Source organism: Monodon monoceros, unplaced genomic scaffold, assembly GCF_005190385.1.
Source record: "Monodon monoceros isolate NGI ecotype Baffin Bay Population unplaced genomic scaffold, NGI_Narwhal_1 Super_Scaffold_19, whole genome shotgun sequence".
NCBI classification, from domain to species: Eukaryota; Metazoa; Chordata; class Mammalia; order Artiodactyla; family Monodontidae; genus Monodon; species Monodon monoceros.
Window position 1 is genome coordinate 85,643,911 of NW_021703775.1, and position 16,341 is coordinate 85,660,251.

Consider the following 16,341-nt stretch of genomic DNA (forward strand, 5'->3'; position numbering starts at 1 on the left):
GAAACTCTGCAAGCCAGAAAGGAGTGACAGGATATATTTAAACTGATGAAAGGGAAAAACCTACAACCAAGATTACTCTATCCAGCAAGGATCTCATTCAGATTTGGCAGAGAAATTAAAACCTTTACAGACAAGTGAAAGCTAAAGGAATTCAGCACTACAAAACCAGGTTTACAACAAATGCTAAAGGAACTTCTCTAGGCAGGAAACACAGGAGGAGAAAAAGACCTACAATAACAAACCCAAAACAATTAAGAAAATGGTAATAGGAACATACATATTGATAATTACCTTAAATGTAAATGGATTAAATGCTCTAACCAATAGACTGTCTGAATGGATACAAAAACAAGACCTATATATATGCTGTCTACAAGAGACCCACTTCAGACCTAGGGACAAATACAGACTGAAAGTGAGGGGTGGAAAAAGGTATTCCCTGCAAATGGAAATCAAAAGAAAGCTGGAGTAGCAATTATAGTATTAGACAAAACAGACTTTAAAATAAAGATTATTACAAGAGACAAAGAAGGACACTACATAATGATCAAGGGATCAATCCAAGAAGAAGATATAACAATTGTAAATATTTCTGCATCCAACATAGGAGCACCTCAATACATAAGGCAAATGCTAACAGCCATAAAAGGGGAAATCAGTAACACAGTAACACAATCATAGTAGGGGACTTTAACATCCCACTTTCACCAATGGACAGATCATCCAAAATGTAAATAAATAAGGAAACAAAACCTTTAAATGATACATTAAACAAGATGGACTTAATTGATATTTATAGGACATTCCTTCCAAAAACAACAGGATACACTTTCTTCTCAAATGCTCATGAACATTCTCCAGGATAGATCATATCTTGGGTCATAAATCAAGCCTCGATAAACTTAAGAAAATTGAAATTGTATCAAGTATCTTTTCTGACCACAACACTATGAGACTAGATATCAATTACAGGAAAAAGTGTGTAAAAAATACAAACACATAGAGGCTAAACAATACACTACTAAATAACCAAGAGATCACTGAAGTAATCAAAGAGGAAATCAAAAAATACTTAGAAACAAATGACAATTAAAACACAACGACCCAAAACCTATGGGATGCAGCAAAAGCAGTTCTACACAAGAAGTTTATAGCAATACAATCCTACCTCAAGAAACAAGAAACAACTCAAACAACCTAACCTTACACCTAAAGCAATTAGAGAAAGACAAAAAAAAAACCAAAGTTAGCAGAAGGAAAGAAATCATAAAGATCAGATCAGAAATAAATGAAAAAGAAATGAAGGAAACAATAGCAAAGATCAATAAAACTAAAAGCTGATTCTTTGAGAAGATAAACAAAATTGATAAACCATTAGCCAGACTCATCAAGAAAAAAAGGGAAAAGACTCAAATCAACATATTTAGAAATGAAAAAGGAGAAGTAACAACTGACACTGCAGAAATACAATGGATCATGAGAGATTACTACAAGCAAATATATGCCAATAAAATGCACAACCACAAAGAAATGGAAAAATTCTTAGAAAAGCACAGCCTTCCGAGACTGAACCAGAAAGGAAGAGAAACTATAAACAGACCAGTCACAAGCACTGAAATTGAGACTGTGATTTAAAATCTTCCAGCAAACAAAAGCCCAGGACCAGATGGCTTCACAGGCGAATTCTACCAAACATTTAGAGAAGAACTAACACTTATCCTTCTCAAACTCTTCCAAAATATAGCAGAGGGAGGAACACTCCCAAACTCATTCTACGAGGCCACCATCACCCTCATACCAAAAGCAGACAAAGATGTCACAAAGAAAGAAAACTACAGGCCAATATTACTGATGAACATAGATGCAAAAATCCTCAACAAAATACTAGCAAACAGAATCCAACAGCACATTAAGAGGATCATACACCATGATCAAGTGGGGTTTATCCCAGGAATGCAAGGATTTTTCAATATACACAAATCAATCAGTGTGATACACCATATTAACAAATTGAAGGATAAAAACCATATATGATCATCTCAGTAGATGCAGAAAAAGCTTTTGACAAAATTCAACACCCATTTATGATAAAAACCCTACAGAAAACAGGCATAGAGGGAAGTTACCTCAACATAATAAAGACCATATATGACAAAGCCACAGCCAACATCATTCTCAATGGTGACAAACTGAAACCATTTCTTCTAAGAACAGGAACAAGACAAGGTTGCCCACTTTCACCACTATTATTCAACATAGTTTTGGAATTTTTAGCCACAGCAATCAGTGAAGAAAAAGAAATAAAAGGAATACAAATCAGAAAAGAAGTAAAGCTGTCACTGTTTGCAGATGACATGATACTATACATAGAGAATCCTAAAGATGCTACCAGGAAACTACTAGAACTAATCAATGAATTTGGTAAAGTAGCAGGATACAAAATTAATGCACAGAAATCTCTTGCATTCCTACACACTAATGATGAAAAATCTGAAAGAGAAATTAAGGAAACACTGCCATTTACCATTGCAACAAAAAGAATAACATAACTAAGAATAAACCTACCTAAGGAAACAAAAGACCTGTATGCAGAAAACTATAAGACACTGATGAAAGAAATTAAAGATGATACAAACAGATGGAGAGATATACCATGTTCTTGGATTGGAAGAATCAACATTGTGAAAATGACTATACTACCCAAAGCAATCTACAGATTCAATGCAATCCCTATCAAACTACCAATGGCATTTTTCACAGAATTAGAACAAGAAATTTCACAATTTATATGGAAACACAAAAGATCCTGAATAGATAAAGCAATCTTGAGAAAGAAAAACTGAGCTGGAGGAATCAGGCTCCCTGACTTCAGACTATACCACAAAGCTAAAGTAATCAAGACAGTACAGTACTGGCACAAAAAAAGAAATATAGATCAATGGAACAGGATAGAAAGCCCAGAGGTAAACACTCACACATATGGTCACCTTATCTTTGATAAAGGAGGCAAGAATATACGATGGAGAAAAGACAGCCTCTTCAATAAGTGGTGCTGGGAAAACTGGACGGCTACATGTAAAAGAATGAAATTAGAACACTCCCTAACACCATACACAAAAATAAACTCAAAATGGATTAAAGACATAAATGTAAGGCCAGACACTATCAAACTCTTAGAGGAAAACATAGGCAGAGCACTCTATGACATAAATCACAGCAAGATCCTTTTTGACCCACCTCCTAGATAAATGGAAATAAAAATAAACAAATGGGACCTGATGAAACTTAAAAGCTTTTGCATAGCAAAGGAAACCATAAACAAGATGAAAAGACAACCCTCAGAATGGGAGAAGATATTTGCAAATGAAGCAACTGACAAAGGATTAATCTCCAAAATTTACAAGCAGCTCACGCAGCTTAATATAAAAAAAAAACCTAACAACCCAATACAAAAATGGGCAGAAGACCTAAATAGACACTTCTCCAAAGAAGATATACAGATTGCCAACAAACCCATGAAAGGATGCTCAACATCACTAATCATTAGAGAAATGCAACTCAAAACTACAGTGAGGTATCACCTCACACTGGTCAGAATGACCATCATCAAAAAACCTACAAACAATAAATGCTGGAGAGCGTGTAGAGAAAAGGGAACCCTCCTGCACTGTTGGTGGGAATGTAAATTGGTACAGTGACTATGGAGAACAGTATAAAGGTTCCTTAAAAAACTAAAAATAGAACTACCATACGACCCAGCAATCCCACTACTGGGCGTATACCCTGAGAAACCGTAATTCAAAAAGAGTCATGTACCAAAATGTTCATTGCAGCTCTATTTACACTAGCCAGGAGATGGAAGCAACCTAAGTGTCCATCATTGGATGAATGGATAAAGAAGGTGTGGCACATATACACAATGGAATATTACTCAGCCATAAAAAGAAACAAAATTGAGTTATTTGTAGTGAGGTGGATGGACCTAGAGTCTGTCATACAGAGTGAAATCAGTCAGAAAGAGAAAAACAAACACTGTATGCTAACACATAAATATGGAATCTAAAAAGAGGGGAAAAAAGGTGCTGAAGAACCTAGGGGCAGGACAGAAATAAAGACTCAGACATAGAGAACGGACTTGAGGACACGGGGAGTGGGAAGGGTAAGCTGGGACTAAGTGAGAGAGTGGCATGGACATATATACACTACCAAATGTAAAATAGATAGCTAGTGGGAAGCAGCCACATAGCACAGGGAGATCAGTTCGGTGCTTTGTGACCACCTAGAGGGGTGGGATAGGGAGAGTGGGAGGGAGACGCAAGAAGGAGGAGATATGGGGATGTATGTATATGTATAGCTGAATCACTTTGTTATACAGCAGAAACTAACCCAGCATGATAAAGCAGTTATGCTCCAATAAAGATGTTAAAAAATAAATAAATAAATTTTTTTAATTTTAAAAGAAGTATACTCAGAGCAATAGTCAGAATCAATACATGAAGGTAAATTGGAGAAGCTATTTTGTGTCAGAAATTTGGTTCAAATCTAGAACTTCTTACCTTAACTCCCATACTTTTTCAAATGCTAATTTCCAAATGTTTCCTTATTTTGCTGTCCCCAGAACATAATCTTTGATCTGGAAAGAAAGTAATAATAGCCAACAGGATGTTTGGTGGCTGCTGACTCTTAAGCCACATCCCAGGACCCTCATTCAATCCCTGGGACCATATTCAACCTCTAGGAAGCATGACCGTGAACCTCTCCAAACAGTGCCTCTGTTTTCCTGACAAGTAGCCTGTTGTCTGGAAGTTGGCAGGAGGCATCAGCCACCGCCTGCCGTGTGTGCACATTTTTTGAGGGAGAGGCGATCACAGACTTAGCTCTGGGTTCCTGCAACTCTCCCCACTGGGCTGGGCACACACAGCGCTCACCTGAATAACCTGGATGAATCACCTGAATGGTGTGCACTGAAGGGCCATTTGCCTCATAACCAATAGGAGGCAAGTGGGAGAGAAGAGACCGAGTGAGATAGAACTTCCTCTCCAAATTCTCAGCTTACTGCAAACACCCCCAATTGGCTTCTTGGTGCTGAAAACCCATTTATTCCCTGGGGTCTATTCCATTGCCTGGTGGATTGAGGAATTTAGTTTTTATGAGCGTATGTGTTTGTGTGTGTGTGTATAAAATTTTTATTCGTATATAACAATATATTCTATGTCATATATGTATAATTGAAAAAGGAATATATAATTATAAAGATATATATATGATATATACATACAGATTCCTGGGTGCTATATATATATATATATATATATATATATATATTAGTCCATATTTCTGGACAGCTATATATTTTTTTCTGTGCAATATATATCTTTGGATTTTTTAAAAAATAGACTTTATTTTTTAGACCAGTTTTAGGTTCACAGCAAAACTGAGCAGAAGACAGAGTTCTTATAAACCCCCTGACCTCACACGCACAGCCTCCGTCGTTATCAGCATCCCCACCAGATGGTACCTTTGCTACGGGTGATGAATCTATATGATCCCAGCATTACCACCCGAAGTCCATAGTTTACTTTAGGGCTCACTCTTAGTGTTGTACATTCTATGGGTTTCGGCAAATTTATAATGACAGACATGTATCCGCCACAATAGTATCTTACAGAATGTTTTCAGTGCCCTGAAAATTCTCTGTACTCTGCCTATTCATATTGTCCCCCTGCCTAACAATCACATATATTAAGAGCTGTTCAGTTAGTGATATGGTTTGGAAATCACTGGTTTGGTGAAGTCTTTGCAGTATACGTGAAGAGCTACATAGCATACTACAACTATCCGACGTGCCCCTAAGCACCAGGAAATTTAGAAACTGAGGTTCTACAAAGTTGGAATCTATGTAATATCAGGAATTGAAGGTAGAAATAATTTTCTTTGAAGAAACTTATCAGGAAGCCCATGATATTTGGATGTTCCTTCTATATTTTTACAATTTCTCTAAACTCCATGTGGCAATAAGTTCCATCCTGCACGTTGGTGCTAGCTGGTTTCCACTGCTGCCTGGAGAGCCGCACTGACAGGACTCTGAGGCTGTGAGCTCATTCGGTGGGTAGCGGAAGGGCCAAGACTGTGCTTCACCAACAGTGTTTAAAACAGCATTGGATGGGGGTGTCGGTGACGGGGGCACAAGTGCGAGACCTTCAGCCAACAGTACGAGGATGTAAGGGGAAACTTACATCCTTCTTCTCGTGCTGATGACTATTGACCTTAAAATTAAGGCCGACTTGCACACCCCTGTTCATTGCAATATTGTGTTATACACAATAGCCAAAAGGTGGAAACAAACCTCTTGGTTTGTTTCATCAACAGATGAAGAGATGAACAAAGTCTGGTCTGTGCATACCCTGGAGTGTTATTCAGTCATAAGAAGGAGTGAAGTTCTGATGGACCTTGCAAACATGATGCTAAGTCAGACAAGCCGACACAAAAGGACACATATTGTGTGATTCCACAAATGTGAAATACCTGGTATAGGCAGATTCATAGAGACAGGAAACAGATTATAAGTTACCAGGCGGGCAGGGAGAAGGTAAAGTGGAGGTGTTGTTTAATGGGGGCAGAGTTTTCGTTTGGGGGGATGAAAATGTTCTGAAAAGAGGTATCAGTGATGGCAGCACAGCACTGTGAATGTGATTAATGCTACTTAAAAACAGTGAAAATGGCAAAATTATATTAATTTTACCTAGTGTTTAAAAATGAATACTATGATATACTGAAAGCATTGAATTGAACACATTACAGGGTGAATTGTGAGGTATGTGCATTCATCTCATTGCATCTCTAAGCAGACCAGCTGCTAAGAAGAAAAGGAAGGCTGATTCTTGGGGATCAGCATGAAATATGGTCATTAACCCTTTGCCTAGTGTTCTGGGTTTGGGGTATAAAAATACCATATTTGCTTGAAAGGTAATGAGCATGTCCCTACGAGATGCAATTACTAGTTTGCAAATATAATTATACGTCACATTTGCTTTTGGAGCTGGTGAGCATCTCACAGGAGAGGTGAGTGCTCCATGCAGCCCCTATGTGGATGCTTACTCCCACTTGTAAGAACGTTCCACAGACCCTAGAGGTGCTCACCAAGCACCATGCTGATCCTGAGAGAAACTGTTACTAGTAAGGAGTAACAGCTACTAGTAACAATTACTCTAAGAGTAAGTGTTACTAGTGATTATGTGAGTCATCCATCGATTCATTAGAAGAAAACATTTTTCAGAAATTCTTTCCCAGATAATCCAGGTAGAGTCACCTGGGATAGTGAATATCCCTGAATAAGTTGGGATGTCATTGTCTAAATATTAGTAAGATTAGTACTGGATCATTGCAGGCTCCCTCATCCTCAGAGTTCATGCAAAGAAAGAAAATACGAAGAAAAGCACAGAAGTCAAAGTATGAGGAAAATAAATTTGAAAGTGCTGAGACAGCCTAAGGAAGTTAGAGAGTCCCAGACTGAAAGTTCTTCCTACAAGAAAGCAGAGTAGAGGCTGAACTCCCAGACGACCTGATTCCGCGGCTAGCTTAGCTCTCTGATTTGATTACTTCCAAGCTTTCACAAAGCCTTAGTGGTCATGACCTTGGGATGCCAGGTAGTTTCATTTTCTGTAACCTGAAAGAGCAGCCTCTTGGCATGGACAGATGCTCACTCCGCAGCAGGACCATCTGTGGGCACAAGACTGAAAGTGAATGAAGCAGCTTGCACAGACCCATGATCCCTGGCCCTCTGCTCAACGGGTTCCAGATGTGCGCCGGCATCATCAACCACGGGGATAATGATTTGCACGTGCAAGTAATCGAAGCCTGTGAGACAGCAAATCGATGGAGACCCCTTCAACCATGGGACACCTAGCATGGGATCACTAGTCTGCTAATTTTTGCAAACTGACCTTTCTCTCTTGGTTGTTAAGTCACAGCAAGTCGTTCTTCTAGAACCAGATTTCGCAGTGGGTTTCACGAATATGATGGTGACAAACTTACAGAGTCCCTGCCACACGACAGAACGTTATCTAGCTGATTTCAGTGAGTCCTGTGGCTGATTCCAGAGCTTTAGCACTCATGTTGCATGGTGGGGAGGGGAGGTTGGTGAGAGGAGGGGACTGAGGAACAGAAGTGCCAAGAGGCAAGAAGACCTCACCTCAGGAAGGCATTAGGGCCGCATCTGCTCCCAGCAGCTCCCGCTCTGAAAGGCCAGCATTGAATGAGCTTGATTCCAGGAGTCCAGGAGGGGGCAGGAGTCCTAAAAAAAAACTAAGGCCGTTCCTAGAAGTTCCCCTGAAGTGGTCTCGCTGCCAGCAGAGCTGCCCAGGGCAGAGGTCCAGCCCCACAGGGGCCCCCGCAGTACCCGCACCCCTCTCCCCACCTCCCTCCTTTCCTCCCCTCCCACCTTCCCTCCCTTCCCTGTACATCTGAGCACCCAACATACATCTGATGCTCAGCGATGAACAAAACAAAGTCCTCGCCTTGTGACACTTACGTTTTAGTTGGAGAGACACTTATAAGTAAATAGATAAACAAATAGCAGATGCATAACATAGCCTTATGGAGAGATGTGTGCAGTGAAGCCAAGCAGAAGAGGCATAAAGAGGTGGAGAAGGTCTGGGAGGAGGTGGTCCAAGTGACAGGCGTGGAGTCTGGCTGAGCCTGCAGAGAGCTGGGATGCCTGATGAGGATGAAGGAAGCGCCCTCACCCCGTGCCTCCCCCGTCTCCGGGTCCCCCTGCAGCCAGGAGAAGTGCTCCTGTGGAAAAGGAGCCTCTCTGTGTGTATAACTACACAAGAGAGGACTCTTTTCCAAGCCAAGGTGAGAGGAGCATGTCGCCTACGGATGGTTTACCCAGCATCAGGCCCAGAGTAGACAACAAATGTTTGCTTAGTTAATTAGTGAAAAGTGTCCTTTGGAATCAACGAGATAGGATATTTGAAACCCCAGAAAATCTGATGCCTAAGGTTGACATCACAGATAACATGTTTCTCACAGTCCAGAACAAAGTCCCTTCCTGTGACTGACAGATGAAAGGGTGAATTCCTAGCTGGCAATCTTCTGAGTAATGCTTCTGCCGGTGAAACCGTGTGGTCCTTCTTGTCCCAATCTTTGCAGGTCGGGTAGGTGCAGATGGTTTCCCCCAAGAAGTACTTGAGGGCAAGCAAGGCTGGTGTGTCTCCGGCATCAGCCCCAGGTCTCGGCAACCAGGACGGGTCTTCACTCCTGCTTACCACACTTACCTCCCTACCTTCCTGAAGTCTCCTGACACCTGACCATTTAGCCGTAAACAGCCTGTGCTTTACATGTGAATCCTTAGTGCCTGCCTGTGTTTTGATGTTGGTGATTTTATTCGCCATTGTTTATTAACCAGACACCAGGCAAATCAGCAAAGGTGCACGCCTGAGCAGTGGGTCCAGGTTCTTGACCTCACAGAGCTTAGAATCTAAGTGGGAGTTCCCAGCCCTGGATGCATTTTAAAATCACCTGGAGAGCACTTCTTAAAAGACATCCTGAACTACTCTACATAAAATAGATAAGCAACACGGATCTATGGTACAGCCCAGAAAATTATACCCAATATCTTGTAATAACCTATAATGGGATATAATCTGCAAAAAAAAAACCCTGAATCACTATGCTGTACACCTGAAACTAACACAATATTGTAAATCAACTACTTCAATAAAAAAAATACATCCAGCACCACCCCATTGCAATGAAATCAGTTTTCCTATGGTTGCAACCTAGGCACTGGTATTTTTGAAAACACTTTGAGATATTTGAATGTACAACCAAGGTGACCTAAAGACTTTCCTTAGGGTGTACAGGCATGGATGCATTTGAGGAACTCCATTCTCAAACCCTCAACTTCTGAACATGGGTTTTCTTAATATGTATCGACTTGAGATCAAGCCCGTGGCTCTGTTTTCCATCAGACCTTTCACAATACTCTTATCCCACCTATGAAAGAAAAGCATGACTCTCTCCCACTGAGATGGAAAACCTTCCAGGGGTCAGACAGAGGGCAGTCCTAAATATCGATGTAAGGCCCAGGAAAGTGAATGGTTCTAATCATCAGGCAAGGAATCCTACCTCAAGTCAGATGTTTTCCAAGTCTTTGTTTTCATCAAAATTAAAGGAGGATTTGATTGACGTTAGTCGATACATTGTTATAATATATCTTTCATAATACATCAATTAGTAATTTTTTGGCTTCTTACTGAAAAGGAGTTCAGAGAGGGGAATAGCATTACTGTGAAAAAAAACTCCTATTTTCATCAATTTATTTCTGAGAACAACATTTATCACTATTCACATTTATAGTAAGAGTAAATAAGAATAGAATTGATGGTCTTTCTTGTCTTCTAGCAATAAGTTATATTACATATGAATACATGAACTAAAGTGGGAAAAATAAAACACACCCATCAGTTAATAGAAGCATTTCCTATACTTGACTCTTTATATTTAATAAGTGACTAAATTAATATATTTAGATATTTTAGCAATTTTGCACTAATAATTGTTATGATGATAATTTAATTTCAGAAAAAAATTTAATACTTTCAGGTTTAGAGTCAAAGGAAATTTTTTAAAATCAGTCCATATACATATATTTGTCGTAAAGAAACAGGAGAGCATGATCAATAAAACACTTTGGTTCTTTAAAATATTACATTAAGGGGGAAAATAGAATGGAATTATGAGCTCAAGGAGGAAAAAATATGCAATATTTCTAATTAAAGAAGAGAACTGTTCATGTGATTTTTAAATCAGCTGGTGGTATCAAATCTCTATGTATTCCGATTCCATTAAAGAAAAGTATTATATAATAGTTATATTTTCAAATGTTGATATTTACAGACCCTGGAAACTAATTCCTTTGTAAATATTTTGAATTATGATGAATGAAAAAGTTTAGATTTCAACCTAAAAATGTATAGATGCACAATTTTTCTGAATTATTTTTGAGTGTACATGGACAAAAATACATGAAGCCCCCGGGTCAAGACTCTTAACTACCAACCACCGCCTAATGTGAACACAACTGATATTTCCAAGTTCTAAACTATCAATTCTTTGCCTGGTACTTTTACTTAACTTTCATATAAGGTGAATGCAGCATGATCAGCCATCTTTTGAAAAAGAGTGACTTATCTGAAATCACAGGAATCCAGTGAGAAGGTAAGTATTAGAACCATGAAATTCTGATGCCCCGTCTTCCCAAAGCCCAGGGGGCTGAGTTATTTCTGCCAGAGAATAAGAAATAAAGGTCAACAAAGCCCAATCAAGGATCCACCTTTTCTATGAGGTGGTTTCATTCACCTTCTAAATATGAGATCCATTTCCTTTTCTGCTGAGCCAGTTAACCAGAAAATTGTCCTAATAAGGATTGAAAAGAAGCAGACTTCAAATATCAAAACTGAATCAGAGACAATGTTTAAAAATTCTTGTAAACCTGATTATATGGCTCCCAGAGAGGGTAATAAGAGGAAAAGAATCACAGAGAAAATAGAAATGACAGCAGAAAGCTTAGAAAAAAAAGCAGATACAGAGCATAGTACCAAAAAGTCAGGTTTTAATCATCTAGCAAAAGCACTTATTTGGAGTACCACACTCATAAGCACTGCAGACTACCAGGGGACCACTCTACCTGCTTGTGTACAAATGTGTACAAGTGAGCAGCAAAAGGTAAACGGAGCTTCATGTCCACAGGCAGGAAAACCAATCGGAAATGTTACAGAGTCCTGTTTATTTACCCTGGTGAGTGTTAATTATTTGTTTGCATTCACAAATACGCTTGCATTTCAGCATTTGTCATCATAAGGATTATTCATAGTCAATATGTTCATAGACTTCTGCTTGTAAACAAAGTAATTGTGTTTAAACTAAGAAATATTTTCCTAATCCAGTTGGCCTGGAACGTTGGGACAGAAGGCAAGGTGCCAAGGAAACCAAGCAGGTGACAAGAGGGAGAGGCCGAGTGGAGGTGAATCCACATGGAGGGAGAGAGTTAGGGCTTGAAGAGACAGCAAGGAAGTAACCTGATGTGCTGATATGAGAGACTATTTGTAGGTGTCAGCTATGGGCTGAGTACTTGCGTCCCCGCCCCCCCAGAATTCGTAGGTTGAAAGCGTTACCCCCGATGTGATGGTACTGGGAGGTGGGGTCTTTGGGAGGTGATTAGGTCATGAAGGAGGAGCCCCAATGATGGAATTGGTGCCCCTGTAAAAGAGGAAGAGACACAAGATCTCTCTCTCTCTCTCACTCTGTCTCTCTCTCTCTCTCCATGATGTAAGGACACAACAAGAAGGCTGCCATCGGTAAACCAAGAAGAGAGACCGGCCTCCGCCCCTGACACTGCATATACTGGCACCTTCATCTTGGGCTTCAGACTCCAGAACTGTGAGGGATAAATCTCTGTTGTTTAAGCCACCTGGTCTGTGGTATTTGTTATATCAGACTGAACAGACTAAGACAGTGCCCAAGGCCACAAATTTAAACAGAAAAGGAATATGAGAGCATTGAGATGATTCAAACAGATAGGATTATATATGGGTGTCTTTTACTTTTTTCGTTGTTTGTTGGTTGGCTTTTGTTTAAATCCCTACCTGTTCCATAGAAGCTATTAGAAATAGCTTAAGAAATACAAAATGATGAGATTCTATTTGGCAAAAAATCTGCTAACTGCACATATTTTTACCATAGTCAGTTTAGAGGGAAAAAATGATGTACTAAAATGTATGCTTAGGACGCTTCACAATTACTAAAATGGAGCAGTTCTGAACTTCCCCAGTAACAATGAATAAAAACACATTTACGTTTTAGATGATGTTCATCAAGTTAGAAGGTCACACAGAAGTTGCAAGTAGACTTCAGGGGAAGGAAAACTCTAAGGAATCAAAGGCAGCACTGAATAATGATAAAGCAAAAAATTCTCCAAAAGACATAACAATCCCAAAGAAATGGGCACAAAACAAGATAGCATGGAAATATGCAAGGTAAAAACTGATAGAACAAGGAAACGAGACAAATCCACAAGTCTAGTTGGAGATTTCAACACCACTTGTTCAGTGATTGATCTACCAAAGCCACAGAAGATCAGTAAATTTAGAGCTGACGTAAACAACACTACCAATCACCTTGAAGCAACTGACATGTATAAAATCCTCTATTCAAAACAGAACACACATTCTTCTCAAGCTCAGTCTGGAATATTCACCAAGACAGGCCACGTTGTGAGCTGTAGAATACACATTAACAAATAGAAATCATACAAAATATGTTCAGAGATCACAATGGACTTAAGTTAGAAATCAGTAACAGAGAGATAGCTGGAAAATCCTCACATATTTGGAAATTAAACAACACACTTCTAAATAACACACAGGTCAAAAAAGAAGTCTCAAGAGAAATCTTAAAGCATTTTGAACTAAACAAAACCGATTATATAAATTATCAAAACTTCTATAATGCAGTAAATCAGGGGTTAGAGGAAATTTTATAGCATTAAGCACATATATTAGGAAAAAAGAAAGTTCAGAATCAATAACCTAAGATTCTACCTTAGGAAACTAGAGGAAGAAGAGCAGTATAAGCAGAAAAAAAAGAAGTCATAAAAATTGGAGCATAAATCAATGAAATATGAAACAGGAAAAATAGTCAACAAAATCAAAAGCTGGTTCCTTGAAAAGATCAATAAAATTGATAAAACTCTAGTCAGGGACTTTCCTGATGGCGCAGTAGATAAGAATCCGCCTGCCAATGCAGGGGACATGGGTTCGATCCCTGGTCCGGGAAGATCCCACGTGCCGCAGAGCAACTAAGCCCGTGCACAACCACAACTACTGAGCCTGTGCTCTAGAGCCTGTGAGCCACAACTACTGAGCCCACATGCTGCAATTACTAAAGCCCACTCGCCTAGAGCCTGTGCTCTGCAGCAAGAGAAGCCACCACAAGGAGAAGCCCATGCACCACAACAAAGAGTAGCCCCTGCTCTCCACAACTAAAGAAAGCCCACGTGCAGCAATGAAGACCCAACACAGCCAAAAATAAATAAAATTAAATCTTTAAAAAAAGAAAAAACTCTAGTCAGGCTAACAAAAAAAGTGAGAGAAGACATAAATTACCAATACCAGAAATGAAAAAGGGGCCATCACTACAGATTCTATGGACATTAAAAGAATAACAGAGAAATACTATGAGCAACTCTACACCCCCAAATTTGTGAACTTAGGTGAAATAGACCAATTAATTGATAGATACAAGCTGTCCTTAAGTCCACAAAGGTGAAACAGATCATCTGGATAGGTCTATTGTCTACTAAATAAATTCATTGGTAAATTCTACCAACTATTTAAGGAAGAAATTGTACCAAGTCTCCACAATATCTTCCAGAAAACAGAAGCAGAGGGAAACATTCATAACCCCGTCCATGAGGCTGTCACTACCCAAATACCAAAACCTGATAAAGATGTTACAAGAAAGGAAAATTACAGACCAAGATCCTTATGAAGAAAGATGAAAAAGCCTCCATAAAATACCAGCAAGTCAAATCCAATAAAGTATAAAAAGAATTATGCACTGAGACCAATGAATTTGCTCGAGGTATGCAAGGCTGGATCAACTTTTGAAAGTAAATCATTGGAACACACCATAGCAACTGGCTAAAAAAGAAAAATCATATGACCATATATCAACTCATGTAGAAAAAGCATTTGACAAAAATCCAACCACCTTTCAGCTTCTCGACAAAATTACCGGGGAATTTTCTTAACTTGTTAAAACATCTACAGAAAAAAATACACTTAGCATCATGTTTAATGGTGAGAAACTGGACACTTTCCCCTTAAGTTTAGGAGCAAAGCAAGGATATTCCCTCTCACCACTCCTATTTAACATCATGCTGGAAGTCCTAACTAGTGCAAAAAGACAATAAAAGGAAATAAAGAAATAAGAAATGAAGGAAAATAAAAATAAACTATGACCAAATCAGCTTATCCCAGGAATACAACATTCCTCTACCATTTAAAAAGCTATTAATGTAATTAATGAGATTAATAGATTCATAACGAAATAAATGACAAACACTAATGATTAGCCAATAGATGTGATGAAATAATTCAATAAAGTTCGATAGCCATTCAAGATAAATATTCTTAGCAAACAAGGAATAAACTAATAGAGGATGTTAAAAACAATTGCTTGGAAGAAAAGCCAACAAGAAGAGAAGAAAAAACTGAAAAGATAAAAGGATGGAAAAGGAAGAACATTGTGCATAGAAAGGCTAAAAGAATAAATAGTTAATTTATTAGGATTTAAGGGAGTTTAGCAAGTTTGCTGGACGAGAAATCAATATGTAAATGTCGGTGACATTTTTGTAACCAGCAATAAATGTTAGAAAATATAAACCTATAATTCTCCACAGCAACAATAACAAAAACACCTAAAGAAGAAAATCTAGCAAAAGATGTATAAGTTCTTTATGGAGAATATTAAATGGCATTGAAAGACATTGGTCATCTTTTCTGTGGTCTTTTTGTGACCACTGAGAATTATATCTTTTTTGAAATGATATATTCTAACACATAAAACACCTAATAACTAGAGGAGAATGCCCACGTTCATGGATAGGAAAGCTTGACAGTATAACACACACTCCACATGTTACTGACACCACTCCCACCAACAGGTGAGTGTACATTCCCTTCCCTTGAATCTAAGAGGCATCCTGTGATGGGCCCCAACACAGAGAATGGTGGAAATGATGCTTTTGTGGCTTCCAAGGCTAGATGGTGAAAGGATGCAGCTTCAGCCTGGATCTCTTGGGACACATGCTTTGGAGCCCTGAGCCAACATATAGACGGTCCAGCTACCCCGATGGTGGGGAGACCATGTGGAAAGATTATGGAGAGGGAAGTGTTCGGGAGCCCCACCTGGGGCAGCGCTCAGCAGTTTGCATCTGCCCAGCCCAGGTGCCCAACGTGAGTTCTGAGCCCTGGAGCTGCCACCAAGGAAAGGGGAGATGAGCCACCCCCACCAGACCCCACCCAGACCGCAGATCGGTGGGTAAAATAAAGACTTGCAGCCACCAAGCTTTGGGGTGGTTTGTAACACAACCATCATAACAAGAACGACATTCTCAGCCCTTTGCTTTCATCAGCTTGGCACATTCTGGGGAAAAAAAAAAAAACAACCTTGCAGAACATTTAACAGAATTGCTTTGAATTGGGAATAAATGTGGACATCTTTCCAATGCTGAGTCTTTCCATCACAATGTACACCACGCCAAATCCTTTTCTC